The sequence below is a fragment of the Rhamphochromis longiceps genome, linkage group LG17, assembly GCF_057381845.1.
Source record: "Rhamphochromis longiceps isolate RC_006_pf linkage group LG17, R_longiceps_female_GT1.1, whole genome shotgun sequence".
Taxonomy (NCBI): domain Eukaryota; kingdom Metazoa; phylum Chordata; class Actinopteri; order Cichliformes; family Cichlidae; genus Rhamphochromis; species Rhamphochromis longiceps.
This window is the reverse complement of record NC_140573.1, coordinates 24,757,974-24,785,080: the sequence shown is the minus strand read 5'-3', so window position 1 is coordinate 24,785,080 and position 27,107 is coordinate 24,757,974. Positions and strand designations below refer to the sequence as shown.

Sequence of the window (27,107 nt, the reverse complement as noted above, 5' to 3'; positions counted from 1 at the left end):
TTAGAATAAAAATATTCTGGCTAGATATGTTACTTGGACCTCAGTCAAACAGGCCTGAAGACCAGTTGGAGAACCTCAAACAGCCTTTGAGGAACACACTCTCCTTGTTAGCCATCTTGTTTGAAAGGTCACCAAAGTGGGTGGTTCGATCTCCAGCTCCTGAAGTCCATTGGGTGAGATGGTTAAACGACCCCTCACCCCAACCGGTCACAGTATATGGTTGCCACTCTCTGAGCCTGGTTCTGCTGGAGATTTCTTCCTGTTAAATGGGAGTTTTTCCTTCCTGCTGTTGCCAAGTGCTTGTTCATAGGGGGTCATCTGATTGCTGGAGTGTTCTCTGTATTATTGTAGGGTCTATACCTTACAATATAAAGTGCCTTATGATGACTGTTGTTGTGATTTGGCAACAAATAAATAATCTTGAATTCACATTAAAAGCTTCTCTGGTGGTAATTAAAAATATTGTGTGGATGGATGAACGTGGCTTTCAGTATTCAGTTAGAGCAGAAAAGGTCTGTTAATGTACCAGCCCATTACCTGCTGTAGTCATCATAGGCGTTGTTAAAACCAATTCCAGCCCTGCCTGTGACTTCTTTGACACGGTGTCAGTTTGGAGTCCAGTAAATATAAATGCTAATTAAGCTTGCATTCACTATTTGGTTTTGGCTCCTGCTGCCAAAAGTCATAGATCAGTGTTGAGAGGTTAATGAAGCAGAGCTTTTCTCCTCATAAGAGTAACACTGGCAATTGTCCAACCAATGAGAATTCATTTAGATGCATATTTTCAAGAAACCATCAAAAAGATTGAATCTGATGTGCATTCAAAACAAAAAGTGCAAGTGATTTCACAAAATAAATAGGAGAGAGGATGGAGTAACGCCGTGCGCTGAGAGGTGGATGAGGTTGCGGTGGGGTAGGAGAGAGAGGTAATGTGTGAAGGAGAGATGTTGATCGTGAGGAGGAGGAGGAGAGAAGCCAAGGCCTTTGGGCAAAGCCAAGACCGCCCACAGATGCTCTCTCCTTCACTCCTTCTCTCTCTTCTCTCACACTTCATCCCTTTCACTTCTCTCTCCATGTGTCCTCTTGTCCTGTCTCTCATCTCCAGCCTCTCTCCACTTCACACTCACTTTCTCCTCCCTTTCCTCTCTAATCCGACTTGTCCTCCCTCTCACTCTCTCACACCCCCAGCGGAGAAATAATGTAGGCCAGCGTAAGGGTGAAGTGAAGGGAAAGCATGCGTAATCAGAACTTCACCTTTGCCAGAGAACATCACGTGTGTTCTGTCTTAAAGTCATTGGAAACTTTTTCATAATATTTCCCCAATTTGGTACTCTGCTTTTACAGATGTGCCAGGGAAGCAGATTAACACCAACCAGATTTTAGGCCATTTCTCAGACCATAAGAAAGAAATTGCATTATTGTAATAAAGTTGAACAGCCTTTTCCTCAGACCATTATAAAATAGTCTTTAAACCCTTGCGAGCACTTTGAAGCAGACTTTGTTTCATTTTTATCCCAGGAAGTCACCGGTGGATTGAGATCTATCAGCGTGGAGCGTAGTGGTTGCTGTATTCAGGGACGCAGAGGCTCAGGAACTCCAGGGAACAAAACATAACAAAACAAGACAATTATTCTGACTTTGGAGCTAAATTCTTTAGCTTGGCAGTGAAAGTTAATTGGCTTTCCAGTGTTGCAGTATGATAAGTGTTGATGAAAGCCTTGAAAGTGCAGGCTGGAAAAAATACACAAGTCATGTAGAATAAGTGAATTGGTGCAAAGACAAAAGGATTGAAAAAGGGCACACATAATGGAGAGGGTAAAATTGACATGCGTGTCATTGTGAGAGAGGGAGAGAGAGGCGATGCTTATAAATAGAGGGAGGAAGGTCAGAGGGAAAAGAGTCAGGCTTCCTGTATCCAGCCTCATAACCGGACACAGACACGGACAAAACACACAATAAAAATGTGACGTCAGTGTTTTACATGACCTCAGCATCATCAGTTACATTTTATGATGATTTAATATCATAAATTATTTTTAAAAATATGCAACTATTGTCATCTTTTCCTCCCAGCTGGTCTTCTTTTATCTTCTGCTCATTTTTCAAGAATTAACCTTGAGCATTTAAAAGGTCGGGATGTACAAAAGTTTGGTTATCAGAGTTACATGTGATTAGATTTCTCCTTTCTCTTTACCAGTAGTACAAACCCATTTGAAGCCATATAAATACATAATTTCAGACTTGATAAACTTGATTAGATAAGACTTAATGAATCCTTTGTCTTTAAAGTACATATCTGTGCTCCCTAGCTAGCATGCTTGTGCTGTTTCAACATCTGCTTCTTCTATGAAACTGTTTGCTTTGCATGTAATTCTCACATGCAGTTTTTTTTGTAGCACGCCTCATTATCTCTGTGTGTGTGTGTGTGTGTGTGTGTGTGTATTTCTTGGTCCCCACACTTCTGTGGCGTTTACAAAACAGCGTTGTTGGCCAGAAGTGCCTGCTTGTTAACTTTGTGTGTTTTACTGTGTATGTGTGAAGACAGTGATCTAATAAGAGTTGATGGTGTACCCGACTGCAGCTGCTCTCACACACCCACTCCCTGTCAGAGACACACGGAGAAGAGAAAGTAGACTGCAATTAAATATATAATAGATATTCAAATAGATAAGAAATACCCCAGCTTCAATACATGAGTCAATACATGAACAGCTCATGAGGAGACATAGTAGTATGGCAAAAGTGCAGTACGGTGCTAAATTCACCTCTCAAAACTGGTGCAGTGATTTATTCAGACGTGCAATGAATCATGGGAATGCAGTTTATAAGGCAAAAACAGAGCTTTTACAGTTCCAACAGGTTCCACATTTTTGGTATGACCATGTTTATTCTTTAACATAGCAACTTTCTTAGCTCTTCTGTAATTTCTTTATTAAGTATTCTTCAGGAATAATTCTTCAGTCTTCTTGAAGATTCTGAGCTCTGGGGAGTGTGTTTTTCTATCCAGGTATGTTTTTACTGCATTGGCAGAGTGTTTGGGATCATTGTCATGCTGAAAACTTAAGCTGTTTCCAATCTGATCCCTTCCAGATGGTTTTGCGTGGTGAATCTGAATATGTTGCCACTTTTCTGCGTTTGTAATTCCACCAATTCTGAAAACCACCAACAGCACTGGGCGAACCACAATCCCCATCACCAAGCCTTCACCGTGTTTCACAGATGGCTGTAGACACTCTATCTCTCCCCTGATCTCCTCCGTACACAGTGATGACCAGAAACTTCAAGTTTTGATTCATCACTCAATCAGACCTGTTGCTACTGATTTTCAGCCCAGTTTTTCTGTAATCTGACATACCTCAGCCTTTTCATCCAGTTTCTCTTCCTTAAGAATGAACGCTTTAGTGAACAATAGACATATATTTATACATGGTGTTGTTATATAGTTTGTCCAGCACAGAGACCCCTTCAAGTTTTCCTTTCAGTATAGCTCAGATTTTCCTGTATTCCCCTAAATTATGCCCCCTAAATCCCATACTTGGTCACTTTAATTAAAACCACTAAACTCCTGAATTGTTTCAGTCAGGGTCACTTTGTTTGTATTTTGAAGGATGTGCATGACAGTTGTTCTGTTATGACAGCTAAATTTTCCATCTGTGGGTGTGTGAATCTCACCAAAGCAACTTTCTCATTAGCAAAATTCAGCATACAGTACTTGAGATGCAGCAACCTGCTATTAACTGTCTACATTCACAGGTTACTTTTTTTTTTTTCATCTTATTTGTTACTATCTTACTTTTATTAGAGTCAGTCTGCCAACAGACAGGAAATGGTAATCAAAAAGGAGTTTCATTTCTTTTTTTTCTCCACTTTTTGAGCAGAACCAAGATCTTCAGTATAAAATAAAGTGTTCTGTGCAGATAAAGGTAAATGTAATTATTGGGTCAGATTAGGAATTAAAGTGTTAAAGGACCTGAGTAGGAATCAGGACTCTGGACTGCAAGTGCATCAATCTGAAATTTAATAATCACTTGTTGGGCACCTGTTTTACCCAACAGACCTGTGAGTTGTCACAGCAGGAAAATCACAGCTGAAACACATTTTCTGTTTCCAACAAATCTATGCCAGTGAGGCAGCTTGAACAATACTTTGACCTCGAAACCTTCTCGACAAAATAGCTCATTTTTTTTGTGTGTGCTTATAAATGATGATGACACATTTTACGGCAGAAAGTGACAGCTCTGCTGTAGCGTATTTTTGTATAACTTGTGGAAAGGGCCCAAAGACAAAGAACAGAGTTTTTTTTCAATAATAAGAACTATTCAATAATTTGATCTGGGATTGTGGTACCTCTACTTTAAGATGTTTTTTTTTTTTTTTAGTCACTACGTAACAATAAACATGTTTATATGGACACAAGTAACTGGGTTCAAAGCTTATTTATATGAAGCATATACTTTATAAAAATAAGGTCATCAAAAGATTCTTGCCAAATCACACTCATTCGATCAAAAGAGCAGGAGGAAAGTAAAATCTGTGGCAGCAAGGCAACGATTAAAAGACAGAAAACACAATTTGTTCTTCAGCGTCATGATCAGGTTACTTTGGTCCATTTAAACAGTGAACAGTTTAATCCAAGTTTTAATCAGACGAAAGATTTTTTTTCCCCATGTAAACACAGACGATATCTTAATGAAAGCTTATGTAAGTTTGCCTTTTATATTATATTATTTAATCTTAATATAATAATAAAGATCACACATTGCCCCCCCTGCTGAGTGACGTTTAAGCAGCGAGGCTTAAGAAGTGCAAAGTCGCGTTATGCCCTTGTTTAAAAATCACACCAGCATATCCTCCTGTTTTCTTTCCCTCTGAGATCATCATGGATCAGTGTAGCTGCTTCACAACCACACATTACTGTAAAAGACTCCAGAAGTCAGGGTGTGAACTCGTTGTTTTTCATGCACAGACATGTCCGTGCTGCAGTTGTCAGTTATCTGTGCAGATGTGGGGTAAAGCTATAGCTTTGGGTAAATCCCAAATCTGCACTGTTTATTCACTAAATGCTGCATTAATGCTGAGCAGCATTGGAGATGTTACCTACGAGCTACTTCTGCTAACACAGTAATGTGAAAAAGTCTACTGTAGTTTCTGCCGTCGCTAATTTCTCTTTATTAACGACACGACTTATGTGCGCCAAAGATTTCTCACCAGGCTAAATCTGATGAAAGTCACTCCAATTCTGAACCGTTTCCCTCAGTGTGTCCTTTTTAACTGCTTGCAACCTTCAGTTTTGCTTCAAGGGCATCTAAATGAGTGACACTGAAGTTATTTACGATTCTGTTCTGATGATCAAAGCACAAAACTAGTTTTCTTTCACTCATTTCCTGTTTTTCTGCTACAAAAAATGTGCATGGCAACTTTAGGGACATAATTGTGACGCCCACTCTAAGCTGGTCTATAGAATCCAGTTGTTTTTAATGTTATTAGTTACACCTGTTATTTTCCTGTTGAAATAATATCTGCCATGGAATATAGCTGCAGTACAAAAGGAGGGAAAACCCTGGTGTCTCGTTGTTTAAATGAACCAGTTGTGAATCTGTGACATCTCAAGAGGCCCTGATAGCAAAACTACCATGTCAGAATCTGTCTGGTTTGACTGGTCCAGGGCATGCTCTGTCACAATCCAGATCCCGAACATTGTGCAATCTGATCCTGGAATGAGTGTGCCATTCTGTGCCAACAGGGCTGATTCATGGCAATCACGGTCCACAGGTGCACCGTGCGTTTCATTCGGCAGATAATCAATGCAGCTCAGCGGGGCGGAGTGACAGCTGGGTGAAATCACTCAGTCTGGTGGCTCCTTTTCTTCCACTGCTTGGCGACTACACACTCGAGCAAGTTATCTGCAGCTACGTTTGCCTTTAGCGTTTCTCAGCTGCTGCCGAGTGCTGAAAGGGATTTGCGGGGAGCGATGTAACGCACGGTGGAGGCACAGACAAACGGACAGACGGAGAGGAAGGCAGACAGACACAGAGAGGAATGCTGCATGCTCGGATAAAACTGGGAAGGAAGTCTGAGTGGGGTTTCTATGACAACCACACACTTCACCCCGCTTTGCACACATGTACACACACACACACAGACACACCAGACCGGCTAAGGCATGGAGAGTAAAGGAAATGTTTGTGTGTGATTATTGTGGAGTGTGTGCAGAGAAGTAATTGTTGTGTGTTGTTTGACAGTAAGTAACCACACAAGTATATGCTACAGTGTTAATCTGACCGTGAGTGTATGTGTGTTTCTTGTGTGTTGATTTCTTCCTGCTATTGTCGGCTGGTGTATGTGTGCAGTCACGTTCCTGTGTGTTTTTGTGTGTATTTTTATGTGCAAAGGGTCAGACTGAGACTGAAATAAGAAGCTGCATATTGTTGTCGATTTTACATAGCTCGCTATCTGCTTCAGTTTTCCTGTTTTATGGTAGCTCAAGATTGAGTTGTGGGCTTTGGGGACACACCAATATAACTTTTTCAGTTCTAAACCTAATACCATTAGCTTGGCTTTGAGTATCTGCTGATACACAGCATCATTCCAGTGAAAGTATTAATTGAATAAGCTGTAATCCATCCACCCGTCCTTCCAAAGTCAGGTTGGGCTGTCAGCAGGCTAGAGCTGGGCGATATGAGATTTTTTCATATCACGATATGTTTTTTTCATTTCAGGCGATAACGATATCTATCACGATATAAGCCAAATAACTATATTTGTAAGATTTAAATGTGCCGTTGCTCACAAGTAAAATGTGAAATAATCAGCAGCTTGTTTTGATTTAAATATTTATTTCCCATAATAAGTTCAACAGGGTAGATGTACTTAAGGAACATGAGACTTTTTCAGATAAATAAAGGCAAATATTGCAAACTACACAAAAGGCAGCCGCTAAAGCGTTTAAGTTTCAAAATAGAACAAACGAAACAGACTAAATTGTCAATTCCACTTAGAAACAAAATATTAATTCTAAAAATAAATCTTAGTTTGTTTTACAGAAGAACAGACAAAACTGACTAACTTTTGTCAATATCAAATAAACTGAGAACTAAAAGGAAATTCTCAATCTCTCCTTGTTGTATAGCTGAGCTTTTCAAACAGTTTTAACAGTTACTTTAGTCTGACAAAAGCCGAATGACGAATTAGCGCTTCCAGTCAGAGACTGAGGCTACGTCCACACGTACACGGGTATTTTTGAAAACTGAGATTTACCGTTTTCGTTTAAAAAAATAATCCCGTCCACACATAAAGGCAGAAATGAAGGAAAACGCTGCTATGAACATGCCAAAGCAGCAGGTGGCGCTAGATTCCTAACCGTGCAGAAATGTTGGCCAATCAGAAGTCTAGAAGCCTCGGTGGGAAAAAGTAAACAAAGCTGGGGCACAGAAGCAGAACCGAGTCGTATGTGTGGACGGACAGTAACTGTGTGTATATGTAAGCATTTAAACACTGCAGAGAGTAGAATTAACAGTAACAGTATTGTAGAAATTCATTTCACCGAAACAATAACGTGGCGCACAGTGTGACGTATGCACCAGTTTATTGTATTTCCAGACTTGCTTTCGGCACAATTTACAGTGCACGCTACTCTGTTTTTTGTCAGACTTGAAATAGCCGAAATACCTTCACACTACGGAACTTCTATGGCTCTTCCGTTCGACAATCTCTCCGGCGTTGGAACCATCATCTGTTTTCTCTTCGGTCACGCTCGGTTGATTTTTCTAGTCGGCACACTCATTTCCTCCATTACGCGCTGGCTCCATTACCCGCTGGCTGCTTCCCAAACAAACACACGTGCGGCTTGGCACTTGTGCTGTACGTAACAAGTCACGCGACGTGACGCTGCGGCTGTGATTGGTTCGGCTCTGCGCTACTTAATTTGGATTGGCTGACCTTTTTTTTTAAGAGGACAAGAGCGGCGAAGTCTATCGCGATAGTTTAATTTCTCTATCGAGTAAAAGTTATATCGCGATACATATCGTTATCGTTCTATCGCCCAGCTCTACTTTCCACTTCCTCCTGGGGCATCCCAAGGAGTTCCCAGCCCAGATGAGATATATAATTCCTCCAACATCTACCCCTGGGATCTCCTCTCATTAGGCATACCTAGAAAACCTCAAAAGAAAATTGCATCATGTTCAAATCCCTGAACAACCCGAAATGGCTTTACAGTCTAGATTATACTGTGTTGCAAACACGGACGGATGGAGACCTGACACCTGAGCAGTCATTCCTGTTACACTTCTTTGACATCCACTTGAAGTCCGCCGCCCGTGACTGCTTATATTTGCGATCTCCCTCTTTCACTCATCACGCACGGCTCATGACCATCAGTGAAGGTTGGACCATAAATTGAAAGCTTCACTTTCCAGCTCAGTTCTCTCAGCAGTCTTTTATAACATGTGCATAACTGCCAATTACTCTATGAGTTTGCTGGTCTACTGTGGGATCCACCTTTCCAGGAGAAGATCCTAAAATATCTGAACGCCCTCACATCGGGTAACTTCTCTCTCTTCTCCCAGCATAGTGAGAGCAATCCACTGTTTTCAGGCAGGGCCTTTAATGTAATCCTTCTTTTTTATTATTTCCAAGGCAAAATCATAGAGCATAGTAATGCCTCTGAAAGAACTAAAACAAAAACTATTAATAAAAAAACACATTTGTTATTCAGCAAATTTATTTGCACTTGTTTCATTTCAGCTCACTGTGCAAGTTTTTTTATGCTTTGCTGCCATTGGTGGGCATTTTGGTTTCTCCTTTCTCTGTTCTTTGCTGTGTGAACATTTCCTCATATCAGTAATTGCAAACACGCCTTATGATACCATAAGTGTTAAACAGAACATGCCAGAGGCAGAGAAGCTGACATGGAAAGCTTCATTGACTGACCTTTTCAGCGGTGTCATCTTACTTCGCGTGCAGTTTTTTTTTTTAAAACTCAAAATCACCTGCAAACAACCAACCAGAACTGGCTGTGTGGGAAGCGTGAAATACCTACAAACTGCTGAGCTTTGCTTTTAGCTTCTTCTGTGCTATGCTATCTCTCACTCTAATAACCTGTGCACTGCTGCTGATGCATGGCTGAGTAATATGGGCTCAAAATGTGGTCATAAATATTTTGTACTTGTAAAAAAGATTTGTATGTGTAAAAACGATTTGTGTGTGCGTAAAAAAGATTTGTGTGTGGACTTAGGAAAAAAAAAAACCCTGCAAGTTACAAGTACGGATTTTGACACTATTTTTCTTCCTTTCATCTGATTGATCAATGTCATGTCAATCACAAATGTAACAATCCAATCAGAGAACAGATGGGTTTGGCTGTCGAGGGGCGCTTTTTTTGAACTGCAGGTCCTTGAAGGGAATAAATGCCCTTTTACATGCCAACCCAGCGTTTTCCTTCATCACCATGAAGGAAAACAGTCTGTGGTTGTCCGAGTTTGGGGATTTTTGTGTCACAGGTCTACGTGTTTAATATAGGGAATTCCACAGCCTTTTCAACAGCGCTGCGGACCGCGGGGTGGGGGCGGGCAGTGTTTTGGAAATGACAGTCTTCATTACAAAGCTTTCTTCGTTATGAATTAGCATAGGTGTTTTTATTGAACATTTGAAGAACCAGCAAAAAAAACAAACTCTTGTAGAGGACATAAAGTCAGAGATAGAAAAGACAAGGAGCAGGTGCATCTAGTACAGGTAGAGCTGCTGCAAAAACCCACAGAGCCCAGCAGCCAGCGCAACAAATTCTGGATCCTTTGCTTTTAGTTAGCAGTTAGCATTAGCAGCACATCCTGCGTCCGATGTGAAAGGACTTTTATGCTGCGCACTGTGACTCACAGCAATGGTCCTGGGTCAGCCCTGACTTTGTGTTAAACTAATCCTAAAGTAATAATGGTATTTTTAACCACTGATATACCACAACTTTACCTTTTCAACAGCTACTTAAAGTTAGGGGACCTATAGCTGCTATCGGATATTTATATAGCGATCCTCCAGCTTCAAACTGTATCACCCTTCAAGGACCTGCAGTTCAAAAAAGCGCCCCTCTGACAGCCAAACCCATCTGTTCTCTGATTGGATTGTTACATTTGTGATTGACATGACATTGACCAATCAGATGAAAGGAAGAAAAATAGGGTCAAAATCCGTACTTGTAACTTGCAGGGTTTTTTTTTTTCTAAGTCCACACACAAATTCTTTTTACACACACAAATCTTTTTTACGCACACACAAATCTTTTTTACGCACACACAAATCTTTTTTACGCACACACAAATCTTTTTTACACACACAAATCTTTTTTACACATACAAATCTTTTTTACACATACAAATCTTTTTTACAAGTACAAAATATTTATGACCACATTTTGAGCCCATAGAGTAACACAGAACAATATAGACTTGTTGAATGCTGTCATGCCACCCGGTCTAGCTTTCTGAGTCACTATTGTACCGATATCTGATGCAAATATGAGACTGGTGCGTTGGTAGCTTCTTCGATGCCACAACACTGCAGCGATTCAGGGGATTTTGAAGGAGTGATTTTTCAGCCACCTCAGTGACTGCAAAGCAAACTGTTATTTAGCAGGAACATGCCCTTACATGTATTTAATTGCTGTTTTAGTGCACAAATATTTTGCACTGAGTTTCTAATTGGATGACCCTGAGTTTTTCTTTTTGCTTGATCCCTCTGCTTCAGCACCTCTCGCTGTGCCAAGGCAGCAGCAACACTGAAATAAATGAGGAGGCTTTATGCCATTTTGTTGGTCTGAATACAGCCTTTCATCATGTCTGCACACATCAGAAGCAGCGCACAACCGAAGATGAAATGGCAGCTTCAGCCCTGGTGTCTATACACAATGTGTTGAGTGTTAGTTACATTATCTGAGCTAGACCTATAAACCTGCCAGGATGATGGATCAGCTAATATTAGCTGAGAGTAACACCAGTATATTTTTAGTATTTCGGCTATTAGACATTGTAGTTCAGAAATGTCAGAGAGGTTTGAGGTAAATAATAGAGCTGCATTAGCATTAAGTTAGCACTGACAGGTAGATTTTTCAGCTTTACGGTGCATCATTATTCTGAAATCTGAGATATCTGAACATCCTTACACACAGGAAGAGACTGGAAGTGGTGTCGAGACCAGCGATCATTGAATATCGATGAAACTGTGGGACTTGTAGGGACTTCAGTGGAAATAACTTTTAGCTGTGCAGAGTGGGCGCTATCTGAGTTTAACTTTTCTTTTCTTTTTTTCTTTAACTTTACTTTGAGCAATTGAGTTGTGGGTAGAGCTGGGCGATAGAACGATAACGATATGTATCGCGATATAACTTTTACTCGATAGAGAAATTAAGCTATCGCGATAGACTTCGCCGCTCTTGTCCTCTTAAAAAAAAAAGGTCAGCCAATCCAAATTAAGTAGCGCAGAGCCGAACCAATCACAGCCGCAGCGTCACGTCGCGTGACTTGTTACGTACAGCACAAGTGCCAAGCCGCACGTGTGTTTGTTTGGGAAGAAGCCAGCGGGTAATGGAGCCAGCGCGTAATGGAGGAAATGAGTGTGCCGACTAGAAAAATCAACCGAGCGTGACCGAAGAGAAAACAGATGATGGTTCCAACGCCGGAGAGATTGTCGAACGGAAGAGCCATAGAAGTTCCGTAGTGTGAAGGTATTTCGGCTATTTCAAGTCTGACAAAAAAAAACCAGAGTAGCGTACACTGTAAATTGTGCCGAAAGCAAGTCTGGAAATACAATAAACTGGTGCATGCGTCACACTGTGCGCCACGTTATTGTTTCGGTGAAATGAATTTCTACAATACTGTTACTGTTAATTCTACTCTCTGCAGTGTTTAAATGCTTACATATACACACAGTTACTGTCCGTCCACACATACGACTCGGTTCTGCTTCTATGCCCCAGCTTTGTTTACTTTTTCCCACCGAGGCTTCTAGACTTCTGATTGGCCAACATTTCTGCACGGTTAGGAATCTAGCGCCACCTGCTGCTTTGGCATGTTCATAGCAGCGTTTTCCTTCATTTCTGCCTTTATGTGTGGACGGGATTATTTTTTTAAACGAAAACGGAAAATCTCCGTTTTCAAAAATACCCGTGTACGTGTGGACGTAGCCTCAGTCTCTGACTGGAAGCGCTAATTCGTCATTCGGCTTTTGTCAGACTAAAGTAACTGTTAAAACTGTTTGAAAAGCTCAGCTATACAACAAGGAGAGATTGAGAATTTCCTTTTAGTTCTCAGTTTATTTGATACTGACAAAAGTTAGTCAGTTTTGTCTGTTCTTCTGTAAAACAAACTAAGATTTATTTTTAGAATTAATATTTTGTTTCTAAGTGGAATTGACAATTTAGTAGTCTGTTTCGTTTGTTCTATTTTGAAACTTAAACGCTTTAGTGGCTGCCTTTTGTGTAGTTTGCAATATTTGCCTTTATTTATCTGAAAAAGTCTCATGTTCCTTAAGTACATCTACCCTGTTGAACTTATTATGGGAAATAAATATTTAAATCAAAACAAGCTGCTGATTATTTCACATTTTACTTGTGAGCAACGGCACATTTAAATCTTACAAATATAGTTATTTGGCTTATATCGTGATAGTTATCGTTATCGCCTGAAATGAAAAAAACATATCGTGATATGAAAAAATCTCATATCGCCCAGCTCTAGTTGTGGGTGATAGTAAACATGGTTACCTATGAAATCTTTTTTTTTTTTTTTTTTGCGAGGACCTTTAATCTCATTTTTGAATGTGTATGATTTTCTTTTTTTAATTTTATTTTTCATTTTATTGTAGCACAGAAATAGGGATGGGCGGTATAAACGGTATACGGTAGAAACGATATAAATTTGGCCAACGGTAGAGATTTTGACTATAACCCTCTACTACGATAGCGCATGTTGATGGTGTCATCAAGCTGCGCCTGTTTTGGTCGAAAGCATTGCAGCGGCTGCAAACAACATCATCTGCAAATTATGCCGGGCGACAGTCATAGCAAAGAGACGAAGCAGTTTTGGGATATGGGGAAAGCCAAAAACTGCGCTTCCTCCACTTCTGTACCATTGATTCATTAATGCTGAATTCTCTCGTAGCTGCTCTATTCCCATGTTGTTGCAGTATATGAATGACTAACCTCGTATTGTGGATGGATTATCTCAGTTGTTCTCCTGACTGAAGTTTGGTCCGTTTATAGCATCCTGCTATGCAATTGCATTTGTCCCTAACCACCAGAATCCCTCACGTTAACTTTTATTGAGTGGAAATAAGTTAGCGTTCATCCTCCAGCTTTACTGTGCTAATGTTATGCTAATGTAGCTGTTTGCTAGTGATCACATAGGACTAGGGCTGTTCAATATAACGATATATATCGGATGACGAAATAAAAACGTCTATTGTTTCATTTTACGCTATCGTTTGTTTTGTGGTGTCACAAAATAAACTGTTTATGGCAATATTTTTTCATCGTTTTGATGGTCACTGTAGTGGCTATATTAAGTTCTCTCTTTCTCTTATATTTAATATAACCACACTGCGGACGGACAAGCGCCTGTTTTTATGCGTTGTGGTCAGCAACAACGACGGTAACACCATCGCGTGTCTGCTTGTTTATGTTCCACTTAAACCTTTCACAATAAAGCTCAAGATCCTGTTGAGACTTTTCAAAATAAACTGAATCACGTGAAAGAGCAGATTATTTACGGATGAGAAGTAAAAAAGAGCCGCCAGGTGCTAAAAAATAAACCTTAGACTCAAACGTTAGAACAGGCTTTTCCCTGCAGCACGCTGTGTAACAAATACTCACAAAGAAAACGGCGGCCTTTACAACTTATGTCTAAAAATGTATAGTTTCATGCATCTGTTAAAACACTGGACTCCAGGTACATGACGCGCAGCTGGAAACACTTCCCGCAAGTCGAGCTGCCCGAGATTCACAGAATTTTCAGAAAATGTTACATTTTTGTGATTTATATCGTTATCGGACGATAGAATTCTTATATCGGGATATGAGATTTTGGTCATATCGCACAGCCCTACGTAGGAAATCATTATATACGAGCTAGTCCAACTTCTGTAACCCTACAAACGTCATTGCTGTTTAATTTTCTGTCTTCATTTATGTTGGAAGTGGTAGCAGAGCTGTACGTTTTTATTTTTTCAGAAATCTCTCAGTCAGAACATGCTATATCATGTTTAGGTGGAAACTAGCGAGCTAACTTCCTGCTAACTTCCTGCTAACTTCTAACTCTGTTGAATTTAATAAATTCTGTTTTCATGGATGCCTGGATGTTCAACTGAATTGTTACACCTGGTAAAGCAGCAACACTGATCATTTTATTAAAGATGAAAGAATTTAGACAGTTTGTAACTCTCAGTGATGCCGCAGTGTTTGTTTGACTTTGGGACCTAAAGCAGACGTTTTGGACCCAGATTACTCCGTGAGGCTCCTGGCTACGGCAGCCGTAATGCTCCGCCAATCCATCAAGCGGTGCGGCTTCATAGCTTACCAAAGTCTAAAACATTTTTTGACAGATTTCTGCGTGCTGTGTATCACATAAAATTGTTTCGAGGTCAGTAAGCACAACCAGAATTCATACATAAGGAACATTGTTGATTTTTGAGAATATTAAAGGATTTTAAGTGTGCCTCATAGTGTGTAAAATATACAGAAGAAAAGAATATATCGCGATATATATCGTTACCGCACATGCTTCAAATTATACCGTGATATGGATTTTAGGCCATATCGCCCAGCCCTACACAGAAACCAAGACACTACACCAGATTACTCTAAGTAGTCAGACTTCTAGCTTAAAAAAAAATAAGAAAGTGCCAAATAATGCAGTTCCTCCAGTGGCCATTCAAGGCTGACTCCAAAAGACAGTCAACTTTTAGATTGCCCAACTTTATGGCAGAAAAAAACATGTTTACAGCCAGACACAAAACCGTTTTGGGTTTCTTTTTCCAGGAAGTACATTTTATATAATTACTCATTTAAGACATATTAAGACTTAAAGTTGTGTCTGATTAGGTGCTGTAACTGCTATGTGTGAGGAGTGAGTGCTTACACAGGTGACTCTAGGTCCTGACCGTGTGCTTGGCTCTATGTAAACAGTTTTGCATGGATGGGGCTTGTAATGTTAGTTTAACATTTTCAAAGTAAAATCCTAGCTTGCATTGGGGGTCAATTATACTACAATACCATCCAAAGAGTGCACTGATTTTTGGATTCAAATTCGTTGACTGCATTTAAAAAAATAGATGTAGCCACAGTAACATGACTCATGAGTGTGTTAGCAGCTGCCATGTTGTTTTTCTTGGTGTAGAAGTAGTCTTATTTGGATGAGAGCGCGGAGTGCTGAGTTATTGGCTAATGTGGGCTAGCTTGCTAGCACATGGCATTCATAAACTTTATGGGTTGCACAGCTATTGGACGATCAGCTAATTGGCGCAAAGTAGCAGAAGGATAAAGGACATGAATTTAACTCTCCAAAACTAAAGAATAAACCTCCTGCACCACATAGCAAGTCCTTCAGAAAACGCCAACAGCACAAATACAGCAAAATAGATCCAGCTGAATGACTCCTCCTAGTGGAGGTGAAGCCTAGCAGACACCATTAGCCTGCAGCTATTGCTTATTACAGCTAAATTCACCTACTGTAGAGTTGTTATGGAGGTAGAAACCTTCCATAGAGTACCAGACAGGGTTGTTTTTTTTGTTTTTCTTTTTTGTAATGGTCTAAATTGTTTGAATCCTCGAGTTCATCTTGCACGCTTGCATGTGGTGATCAACTTTAATCTGTCGGACGCCTTTACCTGAGGCCTGCATTTGTGTGTCTCTGTCACACATACGTGCACACGAGCTGGGCATGCTGTGTCACCAGAGGCAATGTACGAGCTTTTCACAGTGACCCACATAGAGGCAGAGAGTGGAGGAGAGAATAATGGGAGGAAAATTGGGATGAGATTGAAAGGAGAGAGATAAAGAAACAGAAGTGGAGCGACAGCAGAATAGAGCAGGCATTTGTTAGATAGTGAATGAAGGGCAGGCTGGCAGGATTGAGATGTCCTTAACTGTCAGTGTTTGAGCTCAGTTTAAATTATGTTTTTACATCCTTGTGTATTTGTGCGCACATTAAGCCTGTAACGCGAAGCATGTTCACACAGATCATTGTGTACCCGTTTGTGATGAGTTTCACCTCTTTGTTGGGGGTTTATAATAAAAACCAAGTGATGACAGTAAAAGTGATGAAGTTACTGTAAACACTGGCAGTTTGACAAGTTGCGAAAAGACACAATTGGTGTTTGCTTCATTGGCATTCTGCAGCGTCTCTGTGCCATACAGAATGCCACTTTTGCTCATTGTTACTCCACTGTTGAATATTTTGAGCTTCATTGTGAAGAATTGTTTATGCATCACGCCATGTAAAAGGGTTAAAGTCTTTCTGATGGTAGGACACTCACTGATATTTCATGGAATGACCCAATGGTATTTCCAGAGTAGGACACTCATTTTTGCTATGCAGCTCTCAGGACTGAAGTTGCTCATAGTTGGATTTGTGTCAGGCCTCACTCAGTCTGCTGTGACACCTTATGCAAGTTTTTCCAAACAACTCAAGTCTCCTGGGCCTCTACACATCTTTGTCAGTACCTACAGGCATCCTGCAATGGAGGCTGTGGGCTTTCGGGGACCAGTGTTTGCCTTTTCAGTTCAGTTCAGCTCAGTTATATTGATATTGCACCAAATCAAAACAAAAGTTGGCTCAATGCACTTTATATTGTGAGGTAAAGACCCTACAAACCCCAACAATAAAACAACCCCATATGAGCAAGCACTTGGTGACAGTGGGAAGGAAAAACTCACTTTTAAACTTAGCCACCTAAGGAAAAGGTTTTGGAAGTGATCAGAATGGTCGCTGGAAGAAGGGAACTTGTTGGATCCAAACTTTTTCCTGATGGGATTGTTTCTGGAACAACATAATTATAGAAAAAATGACTGATCGCCAATCAATGGATAAGACAAGTGTTGCTAGTATTACCATTAGAATAAATAACCTGCAGGAGAGACTTTTCATATGGACACCCATCACCACTTACATCAAACATTTAGATATAGCAAGTTAAAAAAAACAGCTTCTCTTCTTTTCCTTTTTTGTTTTACGAAGCTGCAGTTATGAGCAGAAAAACATTGATTTCTTATTTTTTGCAGCTACAAAGAAAAGCTGTCGGCGTGGCAAATATGAAGCTGTTGGCTTCTTGCTAGCAGCCAGTTCATAGGATTGAATTAATAAATGGATCGGCTTGTTGTCACTAATGCCCGATCGAGCTGTCTGAGTCGAGATCCGAATGATATCTGATCCAATAATGCATTGATTGCGTCCCAATTTGTGAGATTAACACATATTAATCTCTGCTCAGTTCCCTACCTCATGTTTCCCACCACGTCCGCCTTGATTTATACATTTATTTAGCTGTTTTTACATTTTAATTCTAGTTCAAGGAAATTCACTGTAAATTCACAAAGCTTTCAGTAAGTACCTGACTCGATGGCAAAATTGTACTAAATGATGAGCAATACCCATCAGATTTGATTTGTGCAGTTGTGCAGATTTTGTGGAGCCAGACTTCAGTGTCTTTGTTTGGGGAGGTTTGGTTTTTGACATCACAGATAGTTTAGAAAAGCAGCTGTGATGCAATGTTAAACTTACAAAAGCCTGCTGCACACGCACAGAGTGAGAGTCGACCTTTCAGTGAAGCCTTTTTTTTTGGCATTTCAGTTTGGATATTTTGTGTTATATTGTTGCATAACATGGATTAATTTAATTAGCATTACTCGTATTTTTTTTATTGATCTTTTAAAGACGTTTCTGAACTTTTCTTTTTAACCTGCACTCTCAAGAGTTAAGTTCTGTCAGTATAAAAATAAAGCAGGTTGGTCTTCTTGGCCTTTAAATCCCCACATCGGTCTAACTCTGAGCTGCACGAACACTCAGTTCAACTCTCCTTTCCTTATGAGAGTGATGTGTGTGTGTGTGCACGTGCATATCTAAGCATGAGCTCATGCATTTGTGTGTCTGCATGTGTTTCTCAAGTTGCCCTTGCCAGGTTACCTCTTATGTAATGTTCCAAAAATAGAGAAGATTCACCTGTGAGGGCAGTAAGGAGGGAAAGGAGACAGGCAGGAAAATAAGAGAAAAGAAAAGTGTTTAAACACCCTTCCAACAACTTTTTGCCTATATCGTTAAATGATATATTGGTTATTTTGAAATATTAGCAGTCCTGTGAAAAAAAACACTTATGCTGTCAGAATTACCGATTTTATCTGTTCTTTTTTTGTTTTGTTTTGTTTGCAGAAGTGGTGCAATGAATAAAAAAGGGAAACCTTGATTGCTTATCCTTAGAGCAGGCTTTACTGAAAAGACGATGAAGTAAAGTAAACTTTAGATAAGTTGTTTATTGTGATTGTGTGGCTTTAAAGTGAAGTACATGTAATAGAAAGACAGCAGCTACAGACATTTTGGTAGAAGGTCTGACTTTAAAGCGAGCTGCTCTTGTAAAATCTTAGACAGAATAGAGGTTTCTGGCACAACCTTTACTAATCCAAGGTGCACAGAGAGAAGGATAAAGTCTGAAAAAGTTTCTGCTTGTAGTATATAAGACCGGGGTTAGGTTTAAAGAAAGGCGATTACTCAAAAGAAATAAAAAGATACTAACTCAAAGTATTAAATGGTCTGAGTGGAGGTTGAGCGGAGAGCTGGAGCTGAACCCAGTCTCTCTGTTACACACAGTTACAAACTGGCTGGTCAGATTTGTTTTTTTCTTTTTCATTTGGCAGCAACCTTTGCACAGTGAATTTTCAGTTTCTTAAGGCTTTTAGTCCAGCAGCTACCGATCAGATAAACAAATCATGGTTTTGTTATCTTCCATAATGCTGTGTGAATTCTTTATTTGCCTCTTCATTAGGTTGTATTATCCTTTTCTGTTGTCTGTGTTGTTGTCTGTGCATGTGAGGATGGATGACTCGCGTAATGCAAACCGCAAGTAAGCTGAACCTCATGAGTAAGTGTTTGGCGGTAGTGGGAAGGAAGCACTCAATTCTAACAGGAAGAGATCTGTTAAAACTCCATCTTAACAAACTTAGGGCGGGGCAGCCATCTGCTGTGACCAGCTGGGGGTTAGGGGACAGTGAGAAGATAAAGAGCATAAACAAGTCCAACAGAAAGGGGTAGAGAAAAATGTATGACGCGCAAATACTTTAATGTGATGCTTGACTGATTGGTTTGCTTTGAATTACTTTCTGAAGACACTCTGGTGCTGGTTATCCTCATCTATGTGCTTGAAAGTTTGTTGATGTAGAAAAAAGAGGCAGAGGCTAAAGGAGAGCAGAGGATCCAGTGTCATAGTTCATCGGATACCACTGCTCTCACACTCGCTGGTGCGTCTTTGTAAGAAATTTAAATTCACTACATTAATTTGCTTCATGAACTTTATCTCCTCTACTTTGGCTGTTTGTGGTTACATCATAACTTAATAGTAACTCGATCAAAACGCACACATCCTGCCTGTCTCACACACACACACACACACACACACACACACACACACACACACACACACACACACACACACACACACACACACACACGGTCATTGTCACATAGTACAGAGCTCAGATGTCTGGTGTCAGGTCTCTCTTACCCGTCACGTTGATTGGCATAATTACCCGAGCCGTGCTGTGAGTGTGTAAGGAAACAACTTCTGGGTGATTCAGTCTGCACTGGGATGTTTTTCTCTGTTATCTTGGAAAGCATTAGTTACAGAGTAAGTGAGAAAACCTTTCAGCATAATAATGATAAATATTGAAACCCACGCAAAGGCAGGAAGGAGAAGGAGGGGGGAAAAAGTGCGCTGGTTCCATCGAATTTTTGGCTACAGGTGAGTGGAGCCACTGAGATGTTTGAAGTTCTGCCTGTAGCTTCATCTGAACAATGTGAACAGCTTTTCATTCTTTTAGCACTGTAATATAGCACTGCAGACATACAGGTAATTTTACAGTAGCTCACAGTGAATGTAGTTAGTGACTGGAGTTTAATGGCAAGTCAACTATAAAAATACCATAGTACCAGTCAAAAGTGTGGGCACACTCAGTCATAGTGGGGTATTTCTGTATTTTTTAACTGTAAATAGTCACAACAACAAAACATCAGCTGAATTCTTCAATGACCTACAGTAAAATGAGCTTTCTTTGTTTTTGTGGGCCTAACTTATATTGATGCTGAATAATAGTTTGGCATAAATCATGAACAGCCCAATGAGAGGAGAACTATAAAATCACTTACGCTCTTGTGAGTTTTACTTGTTCAGGACAAATTTTAATTGTTTAATTGTAATATCATTTTAAAATAATATAAATATATATATATATATTTAATTAAACTCCTGTTGGATAATGAGAAACGTTCAGTGTGGTAAGTATACAGGAAATCTTTGTGATACTGTACCTGTTGATTCTACACAAAAACTTCACGTTTATAGAGAAAACAACAATATAACAATAAACCACTCGCTCAAAGTATTATTATGTAAAGCTTATAAAATAAACAATGTGATTGTGTAGATTAACGTACACTGTAAAAGTAGGCTGTAAAATAACGGTTGAGAGCTGTTCATCTTTAACATTTCACTTGGAACTACATCTAAGCAACGACTCAAGTGTAATGTGTCTCGTTTCCACATATACAGTTAATGTTTTTAAGAAAATGTTTCAAGTTGTGAAATTAGTGGAAATAATTGGCTCCTCAGTTGTTTCTCAGTATTAACAATTTATTTGTCAGTTTCTGTCGGGTTTGTGTTTAAAATGCAGATCTTACTCATAAGTATGAAACTGTTCTTAAAAATAAACTTCTTGGTATTCATATATAACAGGAACAAAGCTGAAAATAATAACATTTCTTAAACCAACCACTGGCAACTCCTTTTTTGGAAATGGCATATTCATTGCTTCTCTTGAAACAAAAATAATGCCGGTTTCTTTTGGTTAAAATAAAAGACTGGACTGTGGTAGAAATGTTAAGCTGTGCAACTTACTACTAATATCAGTGTTATTATCATTAATTAAGCCTTTATATTGTTTCAGTCTAAGTAATACAGAAAGAATCTGCAGTAGCTGCTTGCAAAACTATATTCCAACATCAGTGGGAGTTGATTGAGTCAGACAAATCAATTTTGACATTGGTTATTTTGGTTTGGAAGTCCCTCTTTGTGTGCAGTGCCGTGAGGTAATTTTAAATCACTGTAAATCACAATAAAGGGACTTTCTGGTTAAATAAAAGTATTAACAAAAGTCCCTTTATTATAAAGGGAAACCTGGTCAGGGTAGCATCCATACAAAGTGTAAACCTTACAAAAATGCAAAGTAAACCTAAAATACATCATCTACATCGCGGGTGGGGGAACTCGAGGCCTCAAGGGTCAGTGTCCTGCAGCCATATAAATCAGCTGTGTTGCATCAAGGACACATCTAAAACCTGCAGGACACCGGCCCTTGAAGCCTTGAGTTCCCCCACCCCTGATCTACATAATAAACAATATATAAATATTCACCACAGAAGTGGCATCTCATAAAAATATTCACATCCCCTTTACAGGATTCAGTGTGATGATTTTAAAGTAAGCAATCAATATATAAGTAAGTTTAACTTTGGTCTTTCTGCAAGTTAATCCATGTCTGAGGTGCAAACTAACCTTGGATTATGGCCAGTACCTGTTTGTTATACAAAAACAATCTGTTATGTATTATATATTCACATCTAATCTAGACAGTGATGTGACATTTTCAGCTTCTGGCCTTTCACAAGATAACCCCTTACAGAACATCACTGTATAAAAGGCTTATGACATGACTGGAAAATCTTAACATTTAGGATTGGCACAATTAGTTAAATAAATGAAGCATATTTATTCATTTTTCTACACAATCTAATAAGTGGTTGCTCTCAGTAAAAGTAAACCTTTACATTTGGATTTCTCTCCAATTATACTCAGTCTGTGCAAAGAAACTGACTTCAGAGTAAACCCACACTGGTGCAGTTGTCTCTTTTGTTAACCAGCTTCTCCCACGTAATCACAACATCTTCTGGAGTCCGAAGATGTTAAGCCCGATTCCTCCCACTTGCAGCTGCCTTTTTATTTTTGTGCCTATTACTTTTGTTCTCACTTTAGCTTTGATCATGAGCAGTGTTGCACAGGCACGACTCGCCTCTGTGGCCACACAGTGATTTTCAGAAACTGGTTAAATGACTGCAGCTATGGAGGAAAATTAACCATTGTAGGCTTGTACATCATCCGTACCACCCACCTCGAGAATCATATCTTCTTCCCACCTTAATCACTGGAATAGTGAAAAAACTACATAAACAGTTCCTGCTGTAGTAACTGTTGATCCCTCGGTGGATGCAAAGGATCCGTATTTAGAAAACATTTGGCGAATTACATCATCCTCAGTGTGTGGGCTGTGTATTGAAGACGGTATATGTGTATGACTTTGTGTCCACATTCACACTGTCATCCCACATAGGGTGATGGGGTGTCTGTCTAATTAACTGCATTTACTGTAAAGTTGCTGAAACACGCTCCTCACACACACACACACACACACACACAACACGCAGATTCTCCACCAATACAATTACTGGATGAGCTGCCGATGCTCCCGCTGTGCCGTTGTCGTGGCAACGCCGACAACCCACCTCTACAGGAAGAGGAGGAGGAGGCTGGAAATAAGGAGATGAGACAAGAAGGGAGGATGAGAAATGAGGAGGAGGAGGGGGGCAGAGGATGACAGCAGCGTGAGGGAGAGGAGGAGCGAAGCAGTGGGAGGAGAATGGAGGAAGATTAGAGGGGGAGGTATGAGAGAAGTGAAGGTGATGTGCACAATGACAAAGCAGAGCGAGAGAGAGGAAGGAGGAGGAGGAGGACTGAAGAAGAGTGATGTGTTCAGAAAAAAGAGGAGAGATGGTGAAGGGGAAAAATGAGTGAAAAGGAAAGGAAGAAGAGAGGAAGAGTAGGTGGTGTTAGAACTGGAATGAGATTTTTCCAAGTTTTTAGAAGTGACGTCCAAAATTAAAGTTTGATATCTCCACTGGAAGCTACTAAGGACGGGCACTGGGCAAAAATATAATTTTATATTGACTGATAATTTTACAGCTTTTCTTCCTTTGTTAAACTTGCAAAGTCATGAGCATAAAAGATGTGCGTGCTTTAAACCTGCATTCTTATGCCCAAAAGCTTCTGTATTATAGAGGTGTGTGGGGAAAACAGCCTGTGTCCATGACATCAGCAACACTTTGCTGATGAGTTTATAGGTTCAGTCAAAATTTTAGGGTCACATTGAATAGGAAAGGTTTAAATGTTAGAAAGGAGGATTATTATTGTGATCGATAACTTATTGTTTGCATCAAGGCGTTTTGTGTTGTAAGGTAAAGACCCTTCAATAATACAGAGACAACTCCTCGTTCAGATATCATGACCCAGTATGAGAAAGCACTTGGCGAAAGTAGGAAGAAAATAATAAATAATAATAAAATTAAGTAGATTTCTTTGAGGTACTTTAAGTAGAATCATATCCATTATATTGGGACTTTCATGGTGTAGGTAGAGATGTTTTTAATTTGTCTACTGCTGGGTAGCTTTTGGTGTAATAATACAGGATCATTTTCTACTGGTGCTTCAAACTGAAGAGGGTGAAAACCGTCCAAGTGCAATAAAACTATGTTAGAAGTTCTGCAGGTCAGGGTGAACCGTGCAGTGAATTGCTCTGTTGATTTTTGTCTTTACTTTAGACACTTCCTGTTTTTGGATTTGCAGTGTTGAGGAGTCGTTCCTGTTTATTTAACTGCTTTTGAGGAAGATTTATTTTCAGATTGATGGGCTTCTGCAGACTTTTTCTGGACAAATTTGCTTAAAATAACTCCAAGTCAGGCATGCCGTGTGTGTGTGTGTTTCAGAGACCACTTTCATTTTATGTTTAGATTTTTAGGAGCTAGCTATAATTCCTGTGATCCTGTCTGCTTTTAGTAGATTAGGACTCACTCAAATGTAATGGTGGCCCATGACCTCTGAATAAGAGAGTGATGCTAATGGGCCTTTTTTAAGGGTACTGCTACTTCTGTCTGTCTGGCTACAAGCCCCCCCCCCAAAAGGAGAAAACAAAACAACAAACCCCTCTCAGGTACACACTTTCATTTCAGGGTCATTTCATTATGAGTAAGAACTCCATGAACAACACACACACACACACACACACACACACACACACACACACACACACACACACACACACACACACTACTCATAATCAGTTTACAATAATCCTCGGCAGTAAGCGGCAGGGTTAAATGTGTTTGTGTCTCTCTGAAGGATCTGATTTTCCTGGTTTTGGCTGTCATCTGTGATAGCGATACTCGCTAACGTCAGTAACAGCAGCATTTATTAAAGAAAGAGCTCATGGTGCTAGAGTGCTGTGTATTTGAGTTTTGGGTTCCTGTTTTAATGTATTTGCTGTTCTGGAAATTCTTTCAGGAATTTACTTTTCGAGCTTACTTTCATTTTTATCCTCGCTTCTGTTTTTTGGTGTTTCCCTCTGTCTTGTTTTTTTTTCTGTGTCATCTTGTTTAGTGCAGGTCTGTCTACATAAAAAGTATATGTGGCACATCCATCCCAGAAAATGGCTCAATTAAGTAGAAAATCATAGAGTAAAATTAGCAAACAGTACAAGTCTTCAATGTAATAACAGTCCGTTTAAGTACAAATTTGAATAAAATACAACACTTCATGTAAAAAGTTTTATATGAAGGAAGACATGTTAATAATTTTAGTAAAAAGTAACAAAGTTAATTTAAAAACTAAGGTGACATTATAATGGCTCAGTATGCACAGTTTAAAGTAGTGTACAGGGCTGAAATGTTAACTGATGGTCATTTGCTCTCAGATGATGCATTGCATTGCAGAAAGTTGTTGCATTGCTTAGGAAAGATTTCCTTTGTCTGTGTTTCTGGCTCAGAGAAATATGAACACAATTGTCCAAATGTGCAGGTGAACACTACTGTACAAAAGTCTTTATATTTAGTTTCCAAGGAGCCAGACCTCCTTGCAATTTTGTAAAGTGGTCTTGAGGAATAGCACTTTACAGCAAGCAGTGACTGCTTTTTCACTGCTTTTCATTCCACTCCAACCATCTTTGAAAAATGCCAATGTTTGACAGGCATTAAATTATGTAAAATTTTAGTGTTTTGGCATAGTTAGCATAATATTTGTTTTCCCTACAGAGCATAGAAGAGTACTGTTAGATTTTGATGCAATACCATACAGTAAAAGCATACCTGGATAGAAAACCAGACAGTGGAACATAATCAGTCATGGACTGGCCTCCCCAGAACCCAGACCTCAACATTAATGAAGAAGTGTGGAATCATCAAACAGCAACCAACATCCAAATAAGAACTTTTCATTGTCCTTCAGGAAGAAGGACTATTGGAGAACTATTCCTGAAGACTACTTAAGGAAATTACAGGAAATCGGCCTCAGAGTTTCGGCTATGTTGAAGAATAAAGGTGGTTACACAAAATACTGACTTTAAAGTGATTGTACAAACAGTCTTTGCCTTCCGCTGTATTTCCATTCACGGTTGCACTACACCCATTTTCTTCACAAAACATTGAGAAATGAGGGGTGGTGAACACCAGCAATATGTCTGACTTCCAGTTTATTAGAAACCCTGTTTACTCATTTAATAGGTGCAGTAGGTCAAACGTGAATCAGCAGAAAATGAAACATTTTTCGTTTTCATTTCTCGTTTCTTGTTGATTTTTAAAATTGGTTTTGGCAAGCATCAAACGCACCATTGTCCCTAAACAAATGTGTGTCCGACCTCAGCAGACAAAATGAAACACAAACTTGTTTAAACCTGATAAATGTTTGCATATTCGCTTTCTGCCTTTCGTTTCACTTCTGAATAAGCAGTCCCAGTAAAACTCTGGGTTTGCTCAGTCTCGCTGCATGTGCTACTTCCTCTAATGGACTTACTGTGTTGCAGTGCCCTCAGAGCTGAGTGGAGAACTTTGTGAGTAACGAGGAGTAAAAGTGTAAAAATGAGGCCTTAAATAACGAGGTCCTTTAATCAGTTAGACTTCACTGGTATTTGTGTGTGGTCGCTGTTTTATGCGGCATATGTCCGGCCTCCATACGTCCTTTCATTTCCGGTCATCCACAGTGTGCTATTTTTATCTCAGGGGCTGTGAGCACTTGTGTGTGTGTGTGTGTGTGTGTGTGTGTGTGTGTGTGTGTGTGTGTGTGTGTGTGTGTGTGTGTGTGTGTGTGTGTGTGTGTGTGTGTCATCAGGTTACAGGGTGTGTAAGTGGACTCCTCTTTGTCCTGGCTGATAATTTTAGACAGAGGGCCACTGAAACTTTCAACAGGGGGTCAGATACTCCTTTTCCACTGACACACACACACACACACGCATGCACGCACGCATGCACACACCCACACACCTTTGGTAATGCCCATAATTACTAGTTACTATAAACATCTTGTTCATCGCCTCAACTCAGGATTTGTTTTAAATGTTCCTGATCTGCAATAGTTTGTATTCTACTGTAGTATATTTTAATATAATGAATAGTTATAAATAAATAGTTTAATCAGAAATCAAGCAGTGAGTTGTCAGTGTGTAACTTTTTTGCGTTTGAGCTACAAAGCTCTCTCTTTTTCTTTTCTTTTTGCCGTAGTGTTGGAGCACACCCTTTTCCTTTACAGCAGTACTCTTTTGCCCTTTCCTAAAAGCCCAGACTCATATGTGGTTTGGTTCAGGTTTAGCCACAGTGACAGTTCTCTCTCTTCTGTTAGCAGGTAACCACCTGCCAACTGGGTGGGAAATACACATTAAAGCATAAAGTTCAGTAACTACATCACTTTTGTGAAGTTAAGTTAATCTTGTCAAACAAATTTTCTGGCATCTCCATCTCCTTTACTAAACTTCTTGTTCATGCCAAATG

The 27,107-nt window shown here is 39.7% G+C and overlaps 1 protein-coding gene across 3 annotated transcripts in view; it reads left to right on the top strand.

The window, feature by feature from the left end:
* The window catches only part of dgki (diacylglycerol kinase, iota), a 112,011-nt gene that overhangs the window by 31,810 nt on the left and 53,094 nt on the right, over nt 1-27,107 (top strand). The gene's annotated exons all lie outside the window — the stretch shown is intronic.